Source organism: Carassius carassius, chromosome 7, assembly GCF_963082965.1.
Source record: "Carassius carassius chromosome 7, fCarCar2.1, whole genome shotgun sequence".
Lineage (NCBI taxonomy): Eukaryota > Metazoa > Chordata > Actinopteri > Cypriniformes > Cyprinidae > Carassius > Carassius carassius.
In genome coordinates, this window is record NC_081761.1 from 19,928,600 (window position 1) to 19,936,260 (window position 7,661).

Below are 7,661 nucleotides of genomic sequence, written 5' to 3' on the forward strand. Positions count from 1 at the left end.
TCTGTATAGCCCTCTAAATCATTGTATTGTCCCATATCTAAAAAATGCTGCAGTAAAATGGTTTCATATGAAGTGTGCATATAGTATGGGACATCCCTGATAAGAACTGACTATTGATTTTTTTTATACTTATTAGAAATGGGGTCTTTATAGCCCTCTAAATCACCATTTGGACCCATATCTCAAAAATGATGAAGTAACATGGTTTGATATGAGGTGTGCATATAGTATAGGACGCCCCTTATAGGAGCTGACCTTTGTTTTTTTCTACTTATTAGAAATGGGGTCTTTATAGCCCTCTAAATCGCCATATGGACCCGTATCTCAAAAATGCTGCAGTAAAATGGTTTGATATGAGGTGTGCATATTGTATGGGACGTCCCTTACAGGAACTGACCATTGTTTTTTTCTACTTATTGGAAATTATGTCTTTATAGCCCTCTAAATCACCATTTGGACCCATATCTCAAAAATGCTGCAGTAAAATGGTTTAATATGAGGTTCGTATATAGTATGGGACATCCTTTATAAGAACTGACCATTGTTTTTTTCGACTTATCAGAAATGGTATCTTTGTAGCCCTTTAAAATGTAATAATGTCCCATATCTTGAAAATGCTGTAGTAAAATGGTTTGATATGATTTGTGCATATAGTATGGGATGTCCCTGATAAGAACTGACCATAGTTTTTTTCTACTTATTAGAAATTAGGTCTTTATAATCCTCTAAATCATTGTATTGTCCCATATCTCAAAAATGCTGCAGTAAAATGGTTTCATATGAAGTGTGCATATAGTATGGGATGTCCCTGATAAGAACTGACCATAGTTTTTTTCTACTTATAAGAAATGGGGTCTTTATAGCCCTCTAAATCGCCATATGGACCCATATCTCAAAAATGCTGCAGTAAAATGGTTTGATATGAGGTGTGCATATTGTATGGGACATCCCTTACAGGAACTGACCATTGTTTTTTTCTACTTATTGGAAATTATGTCTTTATAGCCCTCTAAATCACCATTTGGACCCACATCTCAAAAATGCTGCAGTAAAATGGTTTAATATGAGGTTCGTATATAGTATGGGACATCCTTTATAAGAACTGACCATTGTTTTTTTCTACTTATTAGAAATGGTATCTTTGTAGCCTTGTAAAATGTAATAATGTCCCATATGTTGAAAATGCTGTAGTAAAATGGTTTGATATGATTTGTGCATATAGTATGGGATGTCCCTGATAAGAACTGACCATAGTTTTTTTCTACTTATTAGAAATTAAGTCTTTATAGTCCTCTAAATCATTGTATGGTCCCATATCTCAAAAATGCTGCAGTAAAATGGTTTCATATGAAGTGTGCATATAGTATGGGATGTCCCTGATAAGATCTTACCATAGTTTTTTTCTACTTATTAGAAATGGGGTCTTTATAGCCCTGTAAATCATTTTATTGTCCCATATCTCAAAAATGCTGCAGTAAAATGGTTTGATATGAGGTGTGCATATAGTATGGGATGTCACTGATAAGAACTGACCATAGTTTTTTTCTACTTATTAGAAATGGGTTCTTTATAGTCCTCTAAATCATTGTATGGTCCCATATCTCAAAAAAGCTGAAGTAAAAGGGTTTCATATGAGGTGTGCATATAGTATCGGACGTCCCTGATAAGAACTGCCTTTTGTTTTTTCCTACTTATTAGAAATGTGGCCTTTATAGCCCTCTAAATCGCCATATGGACCCAAATCTCAAAAATGCTGCAGTAAAATGGTTTGATATGAAGTGTGCATATTGTATGGGACGTCCCTTACAGAAACTGACTATTGTTTTTTTCTACTTATTAGAAATGGTGTCTTTATAGCCCTCTAAATCATTGTATTGTCCCATATCTCAAAAAAGCTGCAGTAAAATGGTTTGACATGATTTGTGCATATAGTATGGGACGTCCCTGATAAGAACTGACCATAGTTTTTTTCTACTTATTAGAAATGGGGTCTTTATGTTCCTCTAAATCATTGTATGGTCCCATATCTTAAAAATGCTGCAGTAAAAGGGTTTCATATGAGGTGTGCATATAGTATGGGACGTCCCTGATAAGAATTGACCATAGTTTTTTTCTACTTATTAGAAATGAGGTCTTTATAGTCCTTTAAATCATTGTATTGTCCCATATCTCAAAAATGCAGCAGTAAAATGGTTTCATATGAAGTTTGCATATAGTATGGGATGTCACTGATAAGAACTGACCATAGTTTTTTTCTACTTTATAGTCATTTAAATCATTGTATGGTCCCATATCTCAAAAACGCTGCAGTAAAAGGGTTTCATATGAGGTGTGCATATAGTATGGGACGTCCCTGATAAGAACTGCCTTTTGTTTTTTTCTAATTATTAGAAATGGGGTCTTTATAGCCCTCTAAATCGCCATATGGACCCATATCTCAAAAATGCTGCAATAAAATGGTTTGATATGAGGTGTGCATATTGTATGGGATGTCCCTTACAGGAACTGACCATTGTTTTTTTTCTACTTATTAGAAATGATGTCTTTATAGCCCTCTAAATCACCATTTGGACCCATATCTCAAAAATGCTGCAGTAAAATGGTTTGATATAAGGTGTGCATATAGTATGGGACATCCTTTATAAGAATTAACCATTTTTTTTCTACTTATTAGAAATGGTATCTTTATAGCCCTTTAAAGTGTAGTAATGTCCCATATCTTGAAAATGCTGCAGTAAAATGGTTTCATATGAGGTGTGCATATAGTATGGGACGTCCTTTATAAGAACTGACTATTGTTTTTTTTTACTTATTAGAAATGGTATCTTTATAGCCCTTTAAAGTGTAATAATGTCCCATATCTTGAAAATGCTGCAGTAAAATGGTTTGATATGAGGTGTGCATATTGTATGGGACATCCCTTACAGGAACTGACTATTGTTTTTTTCTACTTATTAGAAAAGGTGTCTTTATAGTCCTCTAAATCATTGTATGGTCCCATATCTCAAAAACAGTGCAGTAAAATGGTTTGATATGAGGTGTGCATATAGTATGGGACATCCCTGATAAGAACTGACCTTTGTTTTTTTCTACTTATTAGAAATGTCGTCTTTATAGCTCTCTAAATCGCCATATGGACCCATTTCTCAAAAATGCTGCAGTAAAATGGTTTGATATGAGGTGTGCATATAGTATGGGACATCCTTTATAAGAACTGACCATTGTTTGTTTCTACTTATTAGAAATGGTATCTTTATAGCCCTTTAAAGTGTAATAATGTCCCATATCTTGAAAATGCTGCAGTAAAATGGTTTGATATGAGGTGTGCATATTGTATGGGACGTCCCTTACAGGAACTGACTATTGTTTTTTTCTACTTATTAGAAATGGTGTCTTTATAGTCCTCTAAATCATTGTATGGTCCCATATCTCAAAAACAGTGCAGTAAAATGGTTTGATATGAGGTGTGCATATAGTATGGGACATCCCTGATAAGAACTGACCTTTGTTTTTTTCTACTTATTAGAAATGTCGTCTTTATAGCTCTCTAAATCGCCATATGGACCCATTTCTCAAAAATGCTGCAGTAAAATGGTTTGATATGAGGTGTGCATATAGTATGGGACATCCTTTATAAGAACTGACCATTGTTTTTTTCTACTTATTAGAAATGGTGTCTTTATAGCCCTCTAAATCATTGTATTGTCCCATATCTCAAAACGCTGCAGTAAAATGGTTTGACATGATTTGTGCATATGGTATGAGATGTCTCCTATAAGAACTGACCTTTTTTTTCTACTTATTAGATATGAGGTCTTTTATAGTCCTCTAAATCATTGTATGGTCCCTTATCTTAAAAACGCTGCAGTAAAAGGGTTTCATATGAGGTGTTCATATAGTATTGGACGTCCCTGATAAGAACTTACATTTTTTTTTTCTACTTATTAGAAATGTGGTCTTTATAGTCCTCTAAATCATTGTATTGTCTCATATCTCAAAAATGCTGCAGTAAAATGGTTTCATATGAAGTGTGCATATAGTATGGGATGTCCCTGATAAGAAATGACCATAGTTTTTTTCTACTTATTAGAAAAGAGGTCTTTATAGTCCTCTAAATCATTGTATTGTCCCATATCTCAAAAATGCTGCAGTAAAATATTTTCATATGAAGTGTGCATATAGTATGGGATGTCACTGATAAGAACTGACCATAGTTTTTTTTCTACTTATTAGAAATGGGGTCTTTATAGTCCTCTAAATCATTGTATGGTCCCATATCTCAAAAACGCTGCAGTAAAATGGTTTGATATGAGGTGTGCATATTGTATGGGACGTCCCTTACAGGAACTGACTATAGTTTTTTTTCTACTTATTAGAAATGGTATCTTTATAGCCCTTTAAAGTGTAATAATGTCCCATATCTCAAAAATGCTGCAGTAAAATGGTTTGATATGAGGTGTGCATATAGTATGGGACATCCTTTATAAGAATTAACCTTTTTTTTCTACTTATTAGAAAAGGTATCTTTATAGCCCTTTAAAGTGTAATAATTTCCCGTATCTCAAAAATGCTGCAGTAAAATGGTTTGATATGAGGTGTGCATATAGTATTGGACGTCCTTTATAAGAACTGACTATTGTTTTTTTTCTACTTATTAGAAATAGTATCTTTATAGCCCTTTAAAGTGTAATAATGTCCCATATCTTGCAAATGCATGCCGTAAAATGATTTGATATGAGGTGTGCATATTGTATGGGACATCCCTGATAAGAACTGACCTTTGTTTTTTTCTACTTATTAGAAATGTCGTCTTTATAGCTCTCTAAATCGCCATATGGACCCATTTCTCAAAAATGCTGCAGTAAAATGGTTTGATATGAGGTGTGCATATAGTATGGGACATCCTTTATAAGAACTGACCATTGTTTGTTTCTACTTATTAGAAATGGTATCTTTATAGCCCTTTAAAGTGTAATAATGTCCCATATCTTGAAAATGCTGCAGTAAAATGGTTTGATATGAGGTGTGCATATTGTATGGGACGTCCCTTACAGGAACTGACTATTGTTTTTTTCTACTTATTAGAAATGGTGTCTTTATAGTCCTCTAAATCATTGTATGGTCCCATATCTCAAAAACAGTGCAGTAAAATGGTTTGATATGAGGTGTGCATATAGTATGGGACATCCCTGATAAGAACTGACCTTTGTTTTTTTCTACTTATTAGAAATGTCGTCTTTATAGCTCTCTAAATCGCCATATGGACCCATTTCTCAAAAATGCTGCAGTAAAATGGTTTGATATGAGGTGTGCATATAGTATGGGACATCCTTTATAAGAACTGACCATTGTTTTTTTCTACTTATTAGAAATGGTGTCTTTATAGCCCTCTAAATCATTGTATTGTCCCATATCTCAAAACGCTGCAGTAAAATGGTTTGACATGATTTGTGCATATGGTATGAGATGTCTCCTATAAGAACTGACCTTTTTTTTCTACTTATTAGATATGAGGTCTTTTATAGTCCTCTAAATCATTGTATGGTCCCTTATCTTAAAAACGCTGCAGTAAAAGGGTTTCATATGAGGTGTTCATATAGTATTGGACGTCCCTGATAAGAACTTACTTTTTTTTTTTCTACTTATTAGAAATGTGGTCTTTATAGTCCTCTAAATCATTGTATTGTCTCATATCTCAAAAATGCTGCAGTAAAATGGTTTCATATGAAGTGTGCATATAGTATGGGATGTCCCTGATAAGAAATGACCATAGTTTTTTTCTACTTATTAGAAAAGAGGTCTTTATAGTCCTCTAAATCATTGTATTGTCCCATATCTCAAAAATGCTGCAGTAAAATATTTTCATATGAAGTGTGCATATAGTATGGGATGTCACTGATAAGAACTGACCATAGTTTTTTTTCTACTTATTAGAAATGGGGTCTTTATAGTCCTCTAAATCATTGTATGGTCCCATATCTCAAAAACGCTGCAGTAAAATGGTGCATATTGTATGGGACGTCCCTTACAGGAACTGACTATAGTTTTTTTTCTACTTATTAGAAATGGTATCTTTATAGCCCTTTAAAGTGTAATAATGTCCCATATCTCAAAAATGCTGCAGTAAAATGGTTTGATATGAGGTGTGCATATAGTATGGGACATCCTTTATAAGAATTAACCTTTTTTTTCTACTTATTAGAAAAGTTATCTTTATAGCCCTTTAAAGTGTAATAATTTCCCGTATCTCAAAAATGCTGCAGTAAAATGGTTTGATATGAGGTGTGCATATAGTATTGGACGTCCTTTATAAGAACTGACTATTGTTTTTTTTCTACTTATTAGAAATAGTATCTTTATAGCCCTTTAAAGTGTAATAATGTCCCATATCTTGAAAATGCATGCCGTAAAATGATTTGATATGAGGTGTGCATATTGTATGGGACGTCCCTTACAGGAACTGACTATTGTTTTTTTCTACTTATTAGAAATGGTGTCTTTATAGCCCTCTAAATCATTGTATTGTCCCATATCTCAAAAATGCTAGTGTAAAATGGTTTCATATGAAGTGTGCATATAGTATGGGACGTCTCTGATAAGAACTGACTATTGTTTTTTTCTACTTATTAGAAATGGTGTCTTTATAGCCCTCTAAATCATTGTATTGTCCCATATCTCAAAAATGCTGCAGTAAAATGGTTTCATATGAAGTGTGCATATAGTATGGGACGTCCCTTATATGAACTCACTATTGTTTTTTTCTACTTATTAGAAATGGGGTTTTGATGAGTGGGGCGGTGCCGAGAGCCGTGAGAACGGAATGAGGCCGGTGGAGTGATTGGAAATGAGCGACGCCTGCTCCACCCACCAGTCTCGCATCCCACGGTGGAGATGGAAGGATACAAAAGAGGAGCGACGACAGTGACGATAAGAGAGGGCCAGGCCAGGATTTTAGTTTGTGTTTGGTTTTTGTTTGTATGCGACAGTCGTCCGTGAAGGGCTGTCGCAGTGTTTTGCGTTTATTTTGTTATTAAAAGCTTCATTTGATTGACGGCCGGTTTCCGCCTCCTTCTTCCTGTGGATACGAAGTTTTGTACTCCGCTACAGGGGTCTTTATAGCCTTCTAAATTGCCATATGGACCCATATCTCAAAAATGCTGCAGTGAAATGGTTTGATATGAGGTTTGCATATAGTGTGGCATGTTCCTTATAGGAACAGACCATTGTTTTTTTCTACTTATTTGAAATGGTGTCTTTATAGCCCTCTAAATCATTGTATGGTCCCATATCTCAAAAACGCTGCAGTAAAATGGTTTCATATGAAGTGTGCATATAGTATGGGACGTCCCTCATAAGAACTGACCATTGTTTTTTTCTACTTATTAGAAATGGGGTCTTTATAGCCCCTTATAGTACCATATAGTCCCATATCTAAAAAAAAAAGCTGCAGTAAAATGGTTTGATATGAGGTATGCATATTGTATGGGATGTCCCTTGTAGGAACGGACCATTGTTTTTTTCTACTTATTAGAAATGGTGTCTTTATAGCCCTCTAAATCACCATTTGGACCCATATCTCAAAAATGCTGCAGTAAAATGATTTCATATGAAGTGTGTATATAGTATGCAATGTCCCTTATAGGAACTGACCAATACTTCTT